A 21,228-nucleotide genomic window follows, 5' to 3' on the forward strand; every position below is an offset into this window, starting at 1 on the left:
GAACCTTCATAGGTATATCTTTCTTTAGGTTGGGAAAGTTTTCTTCTATAATTTTATTAAATATATTTTCTGGACCATTGAGCTGCACTTCTTCTCCTTCTTCTACTCTTATTATTCTTAGGTTTGGTCTTTTTATTTTGTCCCAGATTTCCTGAATGTTTTGTGATGAGAGTTTGTTAGATTTGCTGTTTTCTTTGATCAATGCTTTTATTTTCTCTATGTTATCTTCAGAATCTGAGCTTCTTTCTTCTATCTCTTGTATTCGGTTGGTTATGCTTGTTTCTGTAGTCTCTATTCCTTTACCTAGATTTTCCATGTCCAGCCAGCCCTCTGTTTGTGTTTTCTTCCTTCCCTCCATTTAAGTTTTCAAGTCTTGAACTGTTTCCATTATCTGCTTGATTGTTTTTCCTTGGTTTCCTAGGGTATCATTCACTGATTTACTCAATTCTTCAAACTTTCTGTTATACTTCTCATTCATTTGTATAAGGGCATTTTTTACGTGCTGTTTAAGGGCCTCTATCACTTTCATAGTCATTTTTTTTTTTTACTTCTTCTTGACTAAGGTGTTCATGTTGTCCTGTTGTGAGGTCGCTGGGTTCTGATGGTTTCATGTTTTTTTCAGATTGTTGGGTGAATTCTTGCATTGGTGCCTGCCCATCTCTTCCTCCGAATGGTGCCCTATGGATCTTCTTTTAAATGATCAGGTCTCCTTGCCCACTGATGTACCTTCCCAGTGATGCCACTCCCCATTGATGGCTCTCCTGGTGCCTAGATCGGATCTCCGTGCTGCTTGGGTAGCTCATACACAAAGGGCCTACCTTGTTTGCTGCAGGCAGGCTATTGAGACAAAGGAATGACCTCTGTCCTGGTTGTCCTCCCAATTCGGATTTGGTCCCAGCGCCCGAACAGGCTGAGCTGGGAGATGTTATGTGGCCAAAGAGGGGAGGGATTCTTCTATCTCTTTTGTGGAAGTTGAATGACAGACTTCCTGTATGACAGCCTCATCATAAGCTTTCTGAGAAACTCAGGATGCAATATCCCCTGTCCTGTAAAATAACCTAGATGGCCGCAGAACACAGCCTTCAATCAGTCATTTTTTTCCTCCATTTGACCAAGTTTTGGGGTCAACAGAGTTAAACTGAAGAATTCAGTTGATATGATCTTACTTTCTTCATTTCCTGAATGAGTACTCCCATGTCTAAAGCAACTGTGACAACACAAAAGACATAAAGTATTCTCTAAGTTCATAGTCGTTAAGCAATGGCAATTATTTTTGTAGGTGGAAGAGGCATGTTTGTATCACTAGTATATAGTCATGGGTATAGCAACATTTTGGTCAGTGATGAGCCACCGTACAACGACACTCTCATAAAACTATAGTAGTGCTAAGTACTGTTTCTTAGTAGCGATGTAACCTCACACTTCATCACTCATGGGTGTTTTGTTAGTGTTTGTATAAGCTAGTTATTTCCCAAATGTATTAGAAAATTATCTGTCACTCATATTTGACAAACTTTGATAGCTACCAGCCATTTTTGAACTTGATTCAGATGGATTTCCACGTGAACATAATGACAAAAACAAACAGAGCCATGAAACTAGATGCTGTCCTTGTATTCCCCACCTCCAGAAGAACAAAGAACTATTCTGATGTCTTAGTTGATTGGTGGGCTGGTGAAGTAAATCATAACTTCTACATTTTTGAAATTCCTGCTGTGTTTAAGATTACTTTCATTAAAAGAAGGTTGGCTTTAAAAAGGAAAGCCATTCTGTTGTTTTCTGGATAGTGGATGTGCTCCATTCTAAAACACTTGAACACACACATTAAAAAGCGATGCTTTCCCTTCTTTTGATTTCTTTCCAAGCCAAGCCTCAGGTGGCAATTTACCATCTGTGTGTGCAGGTGTACCTGAGTGTGGCGCTCAGACAGTTCCTCCCTTAACGAGCTGCAGAGACACTTGGATATGTCTATCAATTTCTCTTAGGGTGCTGGTTATTTCTATCTATTGCTAGAAGGCAAAATTATCTTGTTATATTTATTAATTGCCTAGGCAATGATTTAAGAATATATTCATGCCCTTTCCATTATTCCTACAAAAATGATACATGATTTTTAATATTGCTTCAGTGTAAGGCAATTACTTTGTTACTTTGTTAACATGATTACTGAAATTAATATTCATTTCCTTTATAATTTAATCTATCATGAAAATGGACTTCATGCTAGATCTACTATCATAGTTTCCTTCAGGGCTATGTAATTTCAGTATGATATTTCTTCTTTATCTTTTCAATGGCTTTGTATCAATCAGTCATCAATAAATCTTCATCAAGAGGTATTCCTAGGGAAGTGAGAAGTTTGAACTTTTCATAAATTTTAGTTTTACGTGATAAAAGCTCAAGCTCAATGATTGGGGAGATGTCTTAGAAGAATCATAACCTAAAGCTGAGCTTGGGTGACTTACAAATTTGAAAGATTCCATCAATGAGTCAAAACTAAAGATCTTTTTACTTGCTCTTATAGAGTAGTCTAAATAGCATAATTCATTAGCTACAACTCGTATTCTTGCTTTGTTTTCCCCCTTTCAATCCAGCAGTTTGACACTCAGTATATCCACATAAGCCAGGTGATAGACATCCTCCCTGCCCACCAACTGCCATGACTTGATAAATTTTGATTGACAACACATCCTTGCAATGGAGAAGGGCTTGCCCTGAGACATCAAGGAGAATGTTCTTTTTGATGCATTTTATTCATTCTGGGAGTACTTTATCTCTTTGAATATGCAGAATGTGATTCTTCTGTTATATTTTTAAGAGTCACAGTTGACAAGTCTTTACTGGGACAGTTCCGTTTTCTATTTAAAGGTGCTGAGGCTTCTGGAACTCGACAAGCTTTTGTATATAAAATAGATAAATAAATGCTTCATACAACCCAAGGTCCTTCTTATAAAAAGTGAAATATCTTCAACTCTGTTGATTTCTGCCAGCACAAAGGCCCTTGAATCCCATCATCCAGCTGAATAAAAGAGAGAGAGAAAGAAGCAAGTAACCAAAATCAGGTTTTGTCCTTGGCTGGGTAATACGTTTAATGAACAAGTTGTTTATTTCCAAAAGCACCACTTTGATGACCATAGGAACATGTTGTAACATTTTTTTATGCAATCCCAAAAATGATTGTGCTGTTTGTTGACCTAGGTTATTATTATTACTATTAACAAGAACTTTAACCAAAATATAACATGTATATAGCAGAAATTGTAATCAGCTTGTTTTTGAGGGGATACAGAATTGCTTAATGTCCTATCAAGTGTGAGTTGTATTAAGACAGAGGGTATTCCTAGATTTTACCCAATCCAGACCCCTGGTATTATCTTGTTGGCTTGCATCAGGCTTTTATTGTTTGAAAAGAGAAACAAATAGAAGGTCACCAAAGAAGAACCCGAGTTTTGAATATGCCAGATTTTTGTAGCTCTGCTGTAGCAACCTGGGAGTCTGAAGAAATTAGAAATTGAAGGAGAGAAAATGTAATTACATCTCTGTGGAATTGTGAGCCCATTAGATTAGCTGAGATTTCACTTTTTAAATTCAAACCTTCTACGAGGCAGGCATTTAGACATTCTTACAATAACAAATTTCCACAGAACACGGTTCTTGTGAAAATTGTATCACTATTGTTTTCTTCCTTTCTTAAAGGAAAGGTTTCTCTTTAGTTGACTAGCAGACATAAAGCTTCAGTTAATGTCCATTTTCATGATGTCTTTAAAATTTTAAACAGTGTCTTTTATCACAAAGTTATTAATTGCATTTAAATTTAAATTGTCAGCGATCCACTGAAATGTGTTAAAAATGTTGATATCGTAGAGAAAGTAAGATAATGAAGCAGAGACTTATTTCAGGAGGTAGGCATGTAAGAGGGAGCAGGCTTCTTAGTGTGTGCTAATTATAGTGGTCAATCCAACCAGACAACCACAGAGTCTCAAGCACTGGCTCTCAATAGGAAAGTACAGCATCTGACATTGGGTATTGCTTCAAATGTGAGCCAACCACAGTGATCTGGGGGTCGGGCACGGGGAATTTTCTTTGCGAAATGTTCAGAGCCATAAAGAAACTCAATGAGAGCTATTAACCTTCGGAATGGCGTTAACAATGGCACATAATTCAACCTTGCTTTGTGTTACTCTCACAAAAAAATACCTTAAAACAATTTGCATGTGTCGAAGAAAAAGAGAAGAAAGATACAAAGGGAAAGAAAAACGAGATGTGGGTAGAAAAATTGTAAAGTGAGGTTTTAAAAATACATGTAAAAGCTGGCAGAAAGAACTTAATATTCACTGCAAAGCCCTGAGTTCGGTTTTTACACAGGGGCATGGAGCTGCTTTGAAGGTTGAAGCCCAAAGGCTGACAAATAGGAAGCCACCTAGAGGGGCATGATGGCAGAGTTAATCACATCACCCTGACTCAGTCCCGGTCGTGGAAGTCTTAGCAGGTTTTATAAGTGCAGCTCAAAATCCATCTGAACATTATGCAAGGATTTCAGAGCCTGTACTGAGGAAATGAATATAGCCGAATAGATGGGAGTGCAGATTATTTTCAAAGTCATTTACAATGTCACATATGCAAACAAAAAAGAAGCAAAGAAATGCTGTCTAGGAAATCAGATGATTTGTATGGTGTATGTATGTATTTGCATATATATGTATTTATTTGTTTTAATAATTCACAATGTTTTCAGATCTAGCAGTCACTGTGTTGATAGAACTTTTGGAAATAGAATTAGGCAAGCCTGGCCCAGGTGAGAATGAAATTGGTAAAGACCTTTGCTTTCTTGTCTCCATATTCTGGTCACATACTGCCTGTGTGGATTTTGTTGTCAAGTGCCCAGTGTTTACTTGTATTCAGGCCTTCCTTGGTTATCAGTTGTAGGGATTGTCTTCCCACCCTCCTTATGTTTGAGCCTGTTTCGTTCATTCACTCACTCTATTCTTCCACCCATAAAATGAAAAAATACTTCTATACATCCCTCCTTTTTTTCCTTTATGCTCACATGCACGTGCTTACATGAATTCCCTCATCTCCTTTGTTTCAGAAATTCTATGCAATTGTTAAGCTGGATGCTTTGATATATCATTCCACTAATGATATTTCTGCATATTAATGGTGTTCATTTTTTTCCTAAAGAATTTCAGAAGATTTTCTTATTCTCAAATTATGGTAAAACGTCAATCTTTGCTTCAGTAAAGAATATGGTTTTGAGCAAAAAGAGATGAGGACATAGCCTCTAGTCACGCATGGTAGATAATCTTGTTCATAGGATTAGGCCAGTAAGGATTCCTTTAGAGTATATAGATCTTGGAATTTGCTCTTTGACTTTTCCCACATTTGATGTAAGAAAGATAGAAGAGGAGGGGGAGGGGAGGAAGCTATAGTTATACAGGATATGAGAAACAAGATAGAACAATGAAATGGTTTTTTTTGTTTTTTGTTTTTTAAATAAGTTTAGATGACCTCTAACTTTTCTCCTAGCTTATTGAAATGTACTTATTGGGTGTGTGTCTCTGCATGTGTGTGTGTCTGGGTGTGGAGGACATCCTGGGTGTCATTCTTCAGGAGTTACTTACTTTGTTTCTGAGATAGGGTCTCTTGCTTGCCTGGAGTTCACCAAGTAGGCTGGAATGCTGACCAGCAAGGCCTAGGCCTTCACCTGACTCAGTTCCCCAGCATTGGGGTCACAGTTGCATGCTACCACCCCTGGACTCTTGTGTGGAATCTGGGGCTTAAACTCAAACCTTCATGCTTGGGAGATAAGAACTTCACCAGCTAAGTTATCTCCCAAGTGTGGGTTGTGCTCTGCCTCCCTCTGAGAAATAAAACTGGGATTCAGCCGCTCAACTGCATTATCAATGTAAGCTATTCTGGGGTCATACTGGCTTCATTTTCTGACATATCCTCTCAATGCTATGACTCAAATTCCTGCCAGAGTTTCTGGGTTTCTGGAATTTAAGATCAACCAAGTTATTTAATGAATATTTTATATATTAGAGGGGAAAAATACCCTTACAAGAAGAGGTTGCCATTCCTGTTGACCTAAGGAGAGATTCTTAGAATATGGATTGTGGTGTTAGAAGTTCAGGGGCTTGTTTGGGAGAAAGTTTGACTTCTGTTTCTCTACGTGCTGGCTGAACTGAGTGCTCATCCTCTTAAAGTTTCTTTTATACTGGGGTGAGGGGGGGTGTTCTGATGTCTTGGATTTGTCTTAAATTCTTATTTTTTTTTCAGGTCTTTCCTGTACTCCCTGTGTGTCTCTCATTCTTTGTGATGAGCCCAGAGGATGCTTCGTAGCAGAGTCTCTCCAAACTCTAGGATAGGCTGATTTTCCTCCCGTAGCATTCACAGCCTGTGCTTCTTCTAAACAGCAGCTCTTTTAAGGACACTTGCAAGTCCTCTAGATTAGCTCTGGGAAAACAAATCTGCATAAAATACCCACTGTCATAATTTTAACTGCCCCCTCAACAACTTTCTATTTTTCTCCAAGGCAGAGAAATAGTCTGTTGATTTTTCCTTTGGCATGGAGTGTATTGTCAGATACCCAAATGACTCCAGGATGCTCCAATTCTCACTTTGTGCGGGATAATTCCTGGACCCCGGGGAGCTTGGCAAACCCCTCCAGTTTATATTTACTTGCTTGGGTACCGCAGCACATAACGAATCAAGTCTCCGGAGCAGCTCTGGATTTCTCCGAGTTCCCTGAGGTAATTATGCAAAGTAAACTCCAATAAAAATCATGGGTTATACACATAAGAACAGCTTAAATCCATGCTTCATTTAAGCTCATTGTGATGAGCGGATCTTTGGCTCTTTGTTGCCTTTTCTCTGTGGGCTAAAAGATTGGCGTTCATTTTAGGAGAGCATAATTTGTTCTTCAAGGGAAGACAGTTAAATGCTAAACAAAATTGCATTCTAAGGAATGACAAGGGAGTTAGGTCTTGGATTCTTCCCCCTCCCTCCCACCTGGCCATGTGTATGGCCATGTGTATTTTTTTAGTGTCTAACTCTTCAGAGCTGAGAGGTGAGAAGAGTCTCATAAGGGACAGGTCTGTGGTAAGAAACCATGCATCCTCTATCTGTGATGTATGACTAGGATTTCTCTGAGGCCCCCAGGATACCGCATAGCATTCTTAAAAGAAGCATAATTCAAACTTACCACACTGATGAAAAGATTAGGAAATAACATAATTTGATGTAATTTTGCAATTTGATGGTCAGATTAACTGTATTGTTAAAGGACTTCAAAGGCTTTTCCGTGAATGTCCATACATATTAGGCATTGTCCTCCTTAGTGCCTTTCTTTGTCAGCCACTAATAACTGTGCATCTAAGGTTCAGTCCTGTCTGTGCCCTGGGTTCACGTTACGGAAGACAGGAACTGTGTATCAGTAGCCATCCTTATCTGTACCAGCAGGTGGAGTTTGTGACCCTGCCTCCCCCCCCCCACAGAGTGAAAATTAGACTCAACTTCTGACATGCCACAGAAACAGCTTCAAGCTATGACATCTGATTGGCACCCTCTGTTCTAATCTCTCCCAGGTGTCAGGCAATGCAGGTTAAGCTCTGGCTTTATTTATTTTCATACTCCAGAGGCAAGCGATGAATCAGAACTCGTTATCATTTCTGATAGCCAAACTCAGGTGCCTATTTTTCTAAAAATAGGGGAGAGTGACTATGACATGCCATCTTTTGGATACCCCACAGCCATTGAAATAATAACTCAAAGAAGATGCTGTTACTGTCATCGGGCCTGCGTGAGACAGTCAGCTGTGGATGTGGGGAGAGCCCACGGAACTCCATCTGCTAAACTCTTGGCTATGGACCGATTCCGGGAGAGAGAAAATCATGGTTTTTACTTGTCTACTCACAGGCGCATGCATGACGCTCCAGTGTATTGTTCCAAACCCACAGTCACACAGACAGCCCTGCTTATACATAGGGGACCACAAAACAAAGTAAAAAGACAAGAATGTGGGAAAGAGAATCTTAGAAAGGAAGCTGAACTGACAGAGGTTGGAGGGGGATGTGAGATGATGAGTGGGGGATGGTAACCAGAATACAGTTTATATATGTAAGAAATGGTCAAAGAACAAACAGTTTGGTATTAATAATGACTCAGAACTCTTAGCACTCTGGTCTGGTATGACATGGGATTCACTTTTCAAGCATTCTATGGGGTAATCACCTCGTTCCATTTTCGCACAGTCCTTCCATGTATAGCTCAACGTTGCAATAGAATTGCATGGTCCTCTGGCTTCAGCAAACAGATAGAGAAGAGGACAAAGAAAGACTATTTTTAACTAACTTGCCTGGAAGTGATCCTATCACTCTGTTTGGCAAGTTCTGTGTAGGCATTGCCATTTAAGTCAAGACAACTAAGACGTGTTGGCTTGGCATCTGCTTCTTGGAAGCAATGTAAATGGAGCCAGGGTCTTTGGTGGACAGCCAGCCTTCCCTGCCGTGTTCGATGGTTTGTAGAGGTATACATTTGCAATACAGTTTGCTATAATACATGCCAAAGGGTCCAGAAATAGTTTCACATCTGCAAACTTGGAAATCATAGTATATGATCCTGAGTTCTGGAAAGCTTTGTGTCTACTGGACCCAAGTTTCAGATGCATTTGGGCAGTTTATATGACTGGGCTTGATTTGATACTAAGTTTAACCTTCCAAGATGGGTTCTGCCAAAAAATCTGCTTTGTCATTTGATACCTGGTATCTGGAGTGCCAGATTACAGACTCTGATTTTATATCTGCTGGCTGGAATCCTCTCCAAAGCTGGTAGAGCCCTCGGAACCATCACACTGAGAGGGACCATGAGTACAGCCCATTCCTTGGGACTTGATACTGGGAATCTCTATTGATTTCTGATACAAGATTACTTTTGCTACTCCTCCATTTACAATGAGCTCTTATATGCTGGTCACCTAGCTTGTTTATTTACTGGGTAGCTTTCATACACAGTGAGAATAATTTCTTTCGTATCTACAACCAATTAATTACCAGATTCCTGCCTTCATCATGTGAGTCAGAGCATCACCACTAAAGGAGAGCTTCATTTTCCAGACTCTCTTCTTCTCTTTGATGGTGGCTGCCCTAATCTAGCTTCAGCCTCACAAAGTGTCTCATCCTAGAAACTGCTTGTAAAATTGACTCAGTCATTTCCTGCTTTATGTCCTCCCTTTCTTTATTATCAATGCTTTTCCAGTTCTTAGTCACCAATTCTCAGTACCCAGGTCTGACCATAAACCCACAGTCCTACTAATTCCATAGCTCAGTGGTGCCTTGCAAGCATTTATGTTCACCAACTTTTAGTTCCTACATTTCAGAAGTCCAGACAGGTCCTTATAGTGATAGCCTAGGGACACACATCTTAAGTCATATTGCTCAACACAGAGAAGTGACCCGGGCTTATCTGAGAAATGTAGCATGTCACAGGAGCTCAGCGTCTCAGTACTCCCAGTGTGGCAATTGTAGAACATAGATGAATCAAGTTCATTTAACCTTTTCACACACCCGAACTCCCTAGTTAGGTGGCATTAACAAGTGTAAGTGGAAGGATGAATAATTTATAATATTTCTCCTATCTTGTGAAAGAGAAGGCAATAGTGAATTAAATGACCTAAATTATTGTAGCCGAATTACTATTAGGCAGTTAATTTGTAAACAAACAGAAATCAAAAGCTCTGATGAATGTTTAAAAATATTATGCAGAGCTGGAGAGAAGGCTTAGAGGCTAAAGGCACTGGCTGCTCTCCCTCAGCTCTTGAGTTCAATTCTCAGCAACCACACGGTGGCTCACACCGTCTATGATGAGACCTGGTGCCCCCTTCTGGCGTGCAGGAACACATGCAGGCAGAACACTGCATACATAATAAACAAACAAATGAATAAATATAAAAAAAATAAAGTATTTATTAAGTAGCTCTTTCTTCTTTGGATTGCTGTGCAGCAGGGCAGGGCACTACCTGCGAGCCATTCGCCATCTGGCTTGGGACCAAGTGTTATGCTGTTTGCATGACTTCCTCCCCATCCCCTGAAACACTATTTTGTTTCTATCTCTTGAAGAACAGTACCACAGAAGAAAATGTTTATCTACTAGGAAACGAGCCTTTGATATAGGGTTTAATACACTGTGCATGAATTGTGGACCCGGGGTAAATTCTTTGGCATCTGGATCTGAGTTGATTCAACACCAAGTAACTAAACAAAATACCGAGAGTAGCAATGTCCCCTCAGGACTGTGCCAATGTCTCCTCAGGACTGTGCCAATGTCCCCTCAGGACTGTGCCAATGTCCCCTCAGGACTGTTGAAATAATAGGAGCGGCGGGCTGTGTCCCGCCACCCAGCTAGCTTTACCCGAAATAATTACACGGACACTGTATTCTTTTAAACACTGCTTGGCCCTTTAGCTCTAGCCCTTACTGGCTAATTCTGATATCCCGATCAACCCATCTCTAATAATCTGTGAGCACCAGTCTTAGTGAGCACCAGTCTTACCGGGAAGATTCTAGCCTACGTCCATCCTGGGTCGGAGCTTCATCGCCTACATCTCAGAGAGCAGAGCTCTAGTGTCCGCCCTGGAGATGGGAGCAGGTCTCTCTGGAGCATCTGCTCCTGAGAGCAGAGCTGTCGAGTCTGAGAGCTCACTTCCTCTTCCTCCCAGTATTCTGTTCTGTTTACTCCTCCCACCTATGTTTTAACCTATCAGGGCAAGCAGCTTCTTTATTTAATTAACCAATGACCTTCCTCCATCACAGGACCTTTAGGTCTTCTGTATCAATGATGGGGCCTCTCTTGCTAAAACACTAAGTACTCCTATGTGACTCTTAACAGATGTACTATCAACACACATTGACTACTGCCTTCTTATGCTCTATATCCTACTATTGAATGTTCAAAATTTGTATGGATTTATCTAGAGTCAGGCTCTCTTTTATACCACAGTATTTTCCACTCTACAGGCTGTTTCATTCTTTTCAAAGGATTGGGGGCATTTTTTAGTTTGCAATTTCCCTTTAAAAATATCTTGTGAGTGTGTGTATACACATATATGTTTATATGTATTTATATGTGTAAGTATCCACATATATGTACAGCACAGCTCATGTGTGGAGGTTAAAGGGCAACTCCAGGTGCTATTACTTGTCTCCCACCATGCTTTATACAAGGTCTAGTTCTGTCTGTCACTGCGGTCTGCACCAGGTTAACTGGCTTGTGAAATTGCAGAGATTCTCCTGTTCCCTACTTCCTATTTTACCATTGAGTGATGGGATTACAGACACATGCTACAATGTTCATATTTCTGTCAGTTCTAGAGATCTGAACTCAGGTCTTCCTGTGTAGCAAGTGCATTGTTCACTGAACCAACTCCTGGCCCTATTTTTTGACTGAAGTGGGTGCTTCATTGAACTCTTAGTGATGTCACTAAGCAGGAAAGAAGTGACGGAACTAGTATTTATGGAGCAGCTACTTTCTACCAGGTACTATATTTGCATACTATTTCAATGAATATGAATAGTTTGAGGAAACAATATGAATGACCCAATGGTCTATAAACCTATGAAGCCATAAGCTGAAGACAGTCTCTAATGTCCATTTCTCTCTTTCTCTTTTCTCTCTTCACACTTTGTTCCCCAAATTCTACAAGAACTCAAGGCATTCTTATGCCTGTACTTGCCAAAAGGCATTGAGCAATAAATGCTGCCAATGCAGTGAACGAAAGTTCATCTAAGAACTAGGACACATGGCTTTATTCCTCTCCTGGTTTCCCTGAACAAAACACTCAGTGATTTCAAGGACACCTTTGTGCCTATAAAATTTGTTAAGTAACCTGCTAACTCCTCAATTCCAATTTAACTTTCTCTTCCCAGGACCAAACAAGCTTTTCTACTTTTCATGTTCTCACAGTGCAATAAAGACAGGTGTTGATTTTGGTGTTTAAGATGTCATGTTTTCGCACTACGTAGGAATGCATGCTGCGATTGACATTTGAAAGCAACTAAGGACTAGAAACGTGGGTATTTACCTGTGAGCAAACTACCAATGCTGGTATTTCCATCTATCACAAAAGGTGTACGTATGCTTAGAATAATGCAAATTCTACATACTAAACTCCATAATATATTGAGATACAAAATATGTGTGCCACATATAAAAATCGTTGGTATTTATAACTATACAAATTCTAAGGATTAAACACAATATAAATAAGTAGACGTGTTCTATATATCACATTATTGTCCCGCTTTTTTTAATACATCATACATAGCCCATGTATCACTTACACTTCCTCTCGAAGATTGCAGGGAGCTATGCTGTAATAATACTACACAGCCAAGCTGCTGACATCATAATATATAAAAAGCAGCAGGAGATAAGTTGTCTTGTTGTTGACTGAAGTGAAGCAGAGTGACCCTGTGCTTCAGATCTTATTGACTTCACTACTTCATTGCATATGGACAGTGTCGGAAGGCCATCGTGGGACAATCATTTGCTTTAAGGATGCTGTTTCCTTCTAAGGCATGCCTCCAACCTTATCAGAATGTCGGAGCAGGAGTCCTGGCAGCTGCATTTGTTGTCTGGCAGGAAACCCATCTGTAAGCTAGTGATAGGGGGATCTGGCATCTGTGGAATGTAATTTTATTTTACGGAGAATAAAGAAGCTGTATCCTTGGAACTGACAAGTGCTGAATTTGTCTGATAGTGGGTTGCGGCTGTTGCCCCTTTCCTCTTAATCAGCATCTACCAGAACCAAGAAAGGGCCTGCTTCCTATACTTTAGCTACAGAGAACTGGGGGCTGAGCTGGGATTGCAAACACGTTTATACCAGGGACTCTTAGCCTTTTGCTACCTTATGTCCTCTATAGGCAGTTAGAGCTGTGGATGCTTTCTCAGTGTGTTTTAAATGCATGAAACAGGCCATCGAAGTGTATAAAGGAAAGTGATATATTGAAATACAATTACAGTATGTATAAAATGAATTTATACTAAATATATATAAGTATTCATTGATTAATTAGGTACTGGTGAGCATGAAATACTGCTTTAAGACCTGCTGGCCAAACTCCCACACAATGAATAAAACTTCTGTTTTATTTTATTTGTTACCTAAATTTTTAACTGAAAGGACTTCTAATTCATACCTTAACGATATTGAAAATCTAACTCTTTGTATTTTTAAGCTCAAACTCCAAATTCCCATCTACAGACTCTTTGGGATACCGGTGCACACAAGGCTATGGTAGTCTGCTTCCAAATTGTCCCTTTAACTGTGGTAGCCAATCCATTTGGGGACACTTGAAGATATCTAAAAGAACACAATTGTATACACTAGCAGAATCCATAGGATAAAGGTGGAGCCTTCAAGCTTCTTTGAGAGATTTGTTGTACTCTAATATTGACCACATAAAGAAATACTTAATTGCACTTCAGTATTCTGTTTGTTGCACTTCAGCTTTTTTATAATTTAAAGTATAAAAATTGCTTCATAATTCCAATTAAAATGGTCTTGCTGTCTCCCCACTTACATAACTATTATCTGCACTCTTACTGGCAGAAGCATCAGAATCATTTTATCAATAGTTGGCAATCATAGTTGCAGAGTGAAGATTTGGGAGATGGTATTTCTTGAGCGAGAGGTTGGTGCCTGTAGTTTAGCCATTTGGCACTGAAGGAAAAGAGGTGCCTGACTATAGCTTTGGAATTCAGGGGGGAGATGGATGCCCACTCCTGGACAGGGTGAGAAGCAAAAGAAGGAGAAACACTGATGTTCCAGGTACAGAAATGATGAGTGTTAAAACACATGCTGAGAGCAGTCATCTGGAGCACTCTATCTTGCCTGTGAGGTTTACACACTACCTGCTATATAGGAATTTAAAAGAGACATACAAATACTTACTGGAAATAAATCATGAAGAAATTTCTCTTTAAATGATTCTTTGGTATTCATGAAGTTTTGCAATTTATTAAAATTTGGTCATGATTAAAGACCAGTGAGGTGAATGTTTATTTTTACACAAGGTATTAAACTGTGTCTCAGTATATGGTACTGTGAGCATCTTAAATTTTGTGAGAATTGGTCCATATTTTGTTCATACAGTTGTCACTGGTAAGAAGAATGTTGGTTACTCTAAATGCAGAGTGTGAAATAGCAGAAGTGCACTTAAGGGACATTTGAGAAATCATTGGAAATTATATGCTAATCTGAGGACAAATTTTACCTAGTGGTTTTAAAAGAAGTTCAAGGCAATAATTCAAATTTTAATTTTTCAAATCAAATATTCAAATGTAACGCAGTCCACATGTATACTAATTCAGAAGGAATGGTGGCAAGAAAATATTTTTTTTAAAACATTGTTTGCTAACATAAAAATATCAAGAAGCTTTCATTGCTATAATCAAGCCATTGTTTTATAGGAACAGAAAATTTTGTATGTACAGTAAAGTCAAAGCATTTTGATTTTGGCAGCATCCAGTTCAGAATCAAGACTTCTGTGCATTAGGCAGCACAGGGGATACTTCCAGAAGCACACTGGACTCATTATGCATTTGATGTTGAATTTGTTTTGGTTTTCATATGCTCAAAAAAGTTTTACTGTTGCCATGTTTGCTTGTTTGTTTGTTTTTCTGAACCATAAATTCAGTTATTTAACCCACAGTTTAAGAAGTTGTGATCCTCAGAGAGGATTACAGAGTGTGAACACAGAGATGTGTGTGTGTGTGTGTGTGTGTGTGTGTGTGTAAAGGGAGAAAGGGGGGAGAGAGAAGGAAAGAGAGGAGAGCTCTAATGTAATTTTGCCCAGTGAGCTGGACCCACGTCGTCTGTCTTCTGAAGTTCCTGTTTTGGCTTGCTTTGGGTTATACATTTTCTCTCAAGGCCATGAGTTCATTGGATGTGCTTGCAGTCATCAGACTACACATCATTTAGTGAGGACCAAGCAAGCTCTTGGTCAAGCCCAAGGGTTACAATGCTTCTATTTCTAGCACCATCTCACTGTTGTCCTTACATGTGTGAGCCCGAGGTTTAGCCAAAAGATTGTGTTTTGGAAGAGTATGGTTGTGACTCATGGAATGGGCATCTAGATGTGTGACCATAGGTCTTCTTGGGGTTCAGGTTAAAGTTTAGTTTAGGCACAAATTGTAAAAAAGGCAAGAGCAAAGTCTTTGGATCTTTGTAGATACTCTGTCTTCCTGCTATATTATGCAACTTAGAGGAGTCTGAATTTCCTCAGTTTAATCTTGATCTGTGGAGTCGTTATAAATGTGAAACTATTAAGATAGGAGGGTAGAGTATATTTAGTAGTTTTTTAGCTCTCTTAATAACTGCAAATAATATAAAATGTGAAAATGAATCTTGATTTTTTTCTCTTGTCCTGGGGCCCCACAAATGGAGACTTGACTCTTGCACTATGTGAAAGAGAAAAGAGTTTGAAGAGAGATTGTAAAGAAAATGTGTTTAAGCTGGGCGGGGATGACGCACACCTTGAATCTTTTATTATTGTTTTTGCCTGATGGGGGGGTTTGTGAAGATCTTTTCCCATTCTGTAGGCTTCCATTTTGTCTTGTTGACTGTGTCCTTTGCTTTACAGAAGCTTCTCAGTTCCAGAAGGTCCCACTTATTGTTTCTCTCAGTGTCTGTGCTACTGATGTTATATTTAGGAAGTGGTCTTCTGTGCCAATGCGTTCAAGTGTACATCTCACTTTTTCTTCTATGAGGTAAAGTGTGGACTTGAGTTTTGTGCAAGGCAATAGATATGGATCTATTTTCATTCTTCTACATGTTGATATCCAGTTATGACAGCACCATTTGTTAAATATGCTTTCTCTTTTCCATTTGATATTTTTGCTTCTTTGTCAAAAATCAGGTGTTTGTAGATGTGTGGATTGATATCTAGGTCTTCTATTCTGTTCCATTGGTCCTCCTGTCCTTTTTTTTATGCCAGTACCAGTCTGTTTTCAGTACTGTAGCTCTGTATTAGAGTTTGAAGTCAGGGATTGTGATGCCTCCAGAAGTTCCTTAATTGGACAGGATTGTTTTGGCTAGCCTGTTTTTTTTTTCCTTTCTTTTGTCTTTCCATATGAAGTTGAGTGTTGTTCTTTTGAGGTCTGTGAAGAATCTTGCTGGGATTTTGATAGGGATTGCATTGAATCTGTAAATTGCTTTTGGTAAGATTGCCATTTTTGCTATGTTAATTCTACCTACCCATGGGAGATAGTTCTATTTTCAGGTGTCTTCTTCTATTTCTTTGTTCAAAGATTTAAAGTTCTTGTCATATAGTTCTCCAACTTGTTTGCTTAGAATTACTCCAGGATATTTTGTTATTTGTGGCTATTGTGAAGGGTGATGTTTGATTGCTCTCAGCATTTCAGGAATAACTCATGACTCTTTTCTGAGCAAGGGCAGGTTGGAGAAGGGTGAGAGAAGAGACTAGCATGGAGCAGACTTCCCTGAAGTACTGGTGTGGAAAGCAGTGGAGGGATAGGAAGGAACGGTGAGGGCATCAGACAGGAGCTAAGACAGACTGCCTTTTGGCTGTCTGTGCTGTCATTCCTGAGTAGGTACTGGTAGCACAATGCAGTTAGCATGACTTACTCATTCATCTGTCTGAATTGAGAACCTATATATGCTGTGGCAGCTATAGTTGTAGTGCAGGGTTGAACGGTGCACACAACTGGCAGAGCTTTGCTTTCCTTAGCTTACTTTGACTTTCTCAGAATGTCAAGAAGCAATACGACTTTTCTCATGGGATGCAGAATATGGCTAGAAATCAAGACACATGTACCTTTTACTAAGTAAATAATCTTTCTCTAAATGTCACATTCTGGTAAATGTCACAAGTGACTAAACCATGTTTTGCAATGTATGGGTGTAGTCACTATTTATTGTCTTTTAACAAGAAAAAAGTTATCTTTAAACATCTTACCCCCCCCAAGTTACTTTTAAGCATTTTATTTTCCAAACTTTTCCTGTTTGAATTGCCTCAGAAGCAAATTAAAGAAAATCCTCCTACAAAGCTTCTACTATTGGCATCATGACTAACACTCACTTCCAATTTAGAGCTTGAATATAACTGCATCATAGGATTTTTGTTCATGTATAGAAAGGCACGACTGTAACTGGCCTGCTTTTCTCTTTAATAAAATAACTCACATTCTAAATCTAAATATGGTAGATGCCAGAAGCCACAGTATTCCCTGATTTTTTTGGCATACCCTTCAATTATAATAATATAATAGAGGTTTTGTAATGATGTCTAGTACTGAGGTATCATGATGATGGAGTTGAGACAAAGCAGTTTGGTGATTGCTAGGTGATGATTTCCAGAGATTATGTTATTAGTACCAATGAGCCAGAGAATGACTGGAAACTTAAGGCCATGTCTTAAAACTTAATTCAAAACTTTAAGGTAATCTAGAGTGATCGTGGGCTTCAGCACTTCCTGTGTGCCCTTACTATTTTAATTTCTTCATGGATAAACTAGGCGTAGTAATAGCTGCCAGAGGAATTTGTAAAATCTGCACTGTTGATGGGTTTTACCTATCTTCTATGCTGTTGTGCAGTTACTTGTTTGAATATGTATCTTGTAGTTCACATAGCCACTATTGAGTCAACACATTTTGCTGAGAATTTACAAAGTGATATCTAGCTAGCTACCCATTGTACATCTTACAGTTCACCATTTGTTAGAGGGCTGGATCTTATGCAGCTCACGTGGAGCAATCACATTTAATGTTTTTACCAGTGATATATTTAGTACAATGATGTTTTCTATTTCTGAAGTTATTAATTTGAATATTCTCTAAATATAAACATTGAGATGTTTGTTGGAAGCTGCATATGTAGCCTATGCCTGCAATCTCATCTAATCAAGAGGACAAGGCAGGAGAATTTCAGTTCTTAGGTCATCCCAGCCAGTGTAATGGGGCCTTTCTAAAAGTAAGATAAAAACACGTTGGTTACATATCATTTCAAAACTGGTAATTATTTTTTGATACTGAATTATGTTTCCCTATTATAAGTATGATGTAATTCTATTCTCTTATCATTTTCTGACTTTGATATAATTCTATTTTTCTCCCTCTTTCCTTTCTCTTTTTTGATGCCTGTGGTTTTGGTTTTCTGTCAAAAACCACTATTGTCCAGAACAGAACCTTACAGGTAAGCTACATTTCCTATATCATTTTAGTTTAAATTTTTTTATATTAAAGGTTCACCAATATTTATCCATTAATCTATTGAGATAGTATATTTTTTTCCTTAAAGTCTTCACTGTCTGGTTTGGGGGCGGGGAGGCAGAACCGCAGATGTTACAAGTGCAGAGAAACTTGAGGCAGATGGCAATTAATGTCCATTCCTTCTTAAGGAAGACTTGGGATGTGGGACCCACGAAAGAAGAGATTAGCACACACATGGCAGCATATCTTGTAAATTATTTCATTAAAAAAACATGTAACTTGACATAGGTCTTGAAAGTTGACGATAAAGTGGATATATGTGTGTGTGTGTGTATATATATAACTGTAGCCTGTTAAAAGTATTATTTTTGGAACTTTTGAGTCATCTGAGGTTAATAACCAGTATAATAGCAGTGAAGTGATAAATACATAGAATTCGAAGGCATGAGTCTGCACTTTTATCAAACATAGTTAATCATATGAAAAAATTAGCCCCTTCAGCTTCTATAAAATTCATTGTGCTGAACAAACCACGTTTTGTTTTTTTTTTTTTTTAGATTGTCAGCGAACTCACAGGATGCTCCACTTACTGACACCATGCTTGCTCAGCTTCACACATGGATGTAGCCTAACAAACACAGCAGGTATGACATTTGCACAGTAGAGGTTTTCTATCTTCAAAATGCACCTTGCAAATGCCCCAGGACTCTTCTCTTTTGAAGTCCTGGTGCATATGGGTACAAAAGATGTTTCTGGGTGAGTTCAGAGCATCTCAGTTTAGAGAATTCCTGTCTTTTTAACAAGAGAGAGTCAAGTAAAGAGCAAATCTTTACATGTCCTAGGGAAAGAAGAAAGGGTACAGCTCAGCCTCATCTTTACTACCCAGAACATTACCTAACATGGGCTTTTACAGAAAGAAATAGTTGGTTCAAGTTTAGCATCATCATTTATGAGTTGTGTAAATTGGAGCAAGCTATTATTTCCTCTGAATATATACTTTTCTTTAAATGGGAGAGCATAAATAAAGTTTTCTACCTCCTATATTTGTTATGTGATTCAAGTGTCCTAAAACACCTTTGGTAGGATATGGAGAGTCAGCCGGCCTTCATTTAGAAATTTAAATGATTTTCCCCTTTGGCACACTGGCAGAATTATTCTTGGCTGCATTTCTATATCGGATCTGAGAGACCATTGAAGGATATTGTGAAAAGTTAGGAGGAAAACAGGTTTTAAGATAAGCTAAAGAAAAGGAGTGTCTCTGAAGTCTGTGAAGCTGTTCTCAGGACAATAAAGTACCAGCGTAAGTGAAGAGTGGGGAAAAATATAGTTAGACTATTCTATAGTCTAGACTCTGTAAGAGCCAGGTAGCTGATTCTAGGAAACGGGTCTGAATAGTCACTGCATCTTGATCTGGGAGGAGCTTAATTGTCTGGATTGGGGTCTTGTTTGTTTGCATACAAGAGACCTCATGGGCAGCATCCTACTAAAGGGCCCAGAACCTACAGAAAGCAATCTAAAGACTTACAGACGAAATTAGTTCTGGTAAGTTTTTTTTTGACTCTTAGACGTTGAGATTAATCTAGATCTGGACATTTCTATTGCCTTACTATTTAATACTGTTTTATACCACTGCATTTCTCTTGGCATTTCCCTCATTGATTACTTAATTGTCTAAAATGATTAAGTTGGTTATTTCAGATGTGTCAACTCCACAATTCATTAGATTTTCTCGAGATTTAAAATGGCTTGGTAGGTGATTAGAGAGAAATAAGGTCTATCTTTTATCTTTATTCTTCTATTAAACGAAGAAAAGTAAAATCGACTACAGAAACATTTAAAATACGTATCTAAAAACTGCCACATTTTAACCATGATCCAACCATGAAGCTTTGAGAAAATAGCTTCATTTTCAATAAGAAAATGAAACAGTGAATAAAATGTAATCTCATGTTTTCAGCTAACATTTATTTGTGACTTGATTGTAGAACCTAGACACAGTTGCCCCTTTTTCATTTCTCTTTACATATTAACCCATTTCTCTTAAAGATAATATATGTAAGATTAGAAGACTCACACAATTTAATGGATTGTTTTCACTCTTAGGTAGACAGGTTAGAAGAATTTGGGAATCATTTTTTAAGACTCTATGTGATCTATTTAGTTGCATGGCAATTAAATATTTTGAACTGTTATTTCCAGTGTGCTTTATCAGTGTTGTTAATTTCAACTCTGGAACATTTTGTACATTAGTCATCATCGATTGCAAGAGAAGGCTAGGAAAGCAAATACCTTTAAAATAACTTATAAACTGTAACAAGTTCACAACAATAGACATCCACTTGTATGGTGCCTGAGTCTGTGGGCTGCTGAGGCTCCTACTGGGTTTGCCTCTTAATTGTGCATTTGGTTGAGTTTTGCTTCCACATGTGTCTTCTAGAATGGCTGAGTATTGAGGGCATATTTTTCTCCTTATAATGGCAGGCATGAGAGGAGCCAACTGGAGTTATGTAAGCATGTTTGAAAGTACATGCTCATGTTTCATCCAGCAATATTTCATTGGCTGAAGCAGACAGCATAGTCAAGCCGCATTGGTTTATTCTAATTAAGATTCAGCAGAGTCATATGGCAAAAGAAAGGCTAAGTGTTATTCACTAACACAAAGGAGAGATTTAGAACCAAATCTCTTCCCCCACTGTTTGGATAGAGGAGACAGTGAATGCAGTTACTCCCCAAAGAGCTGTCTATTAAACATAATAATAGTGTTTTCACAGAATTGGACTGAACTGAATGTTGCCTGACTTGAACTTAGAAAGAAATAAGGAACTTTCTGCAGTTATCCAAAAGTCCTATTTCGAAAGCTACCGTGTGTATATATAAGAACCCCCCTCTGTGTGTGTGTGTGATATCATAAGCACACACACACACATACACACACACACACACACACACACACACACACACACACACAGTTCTCAAGTAAAGTGGCCTAACTAGAAAATATCT

This window comes from Microtus ochrogaster, unplaced genomic scaffold (assembly GCF_000317375.1).
Source record: "Microtus ochrogaster isolate Prairie Vole_2 unplaced genomic scaffold, MicOch1.0 UNK6, whole genome shotgun sequence".
Classification (NCBI taxonomy): Eukaryota; Metazoa; Chordata; class Mammalia; order Rodentia; family Cricetidae; genus Microtus; species Microtus ochrogaster.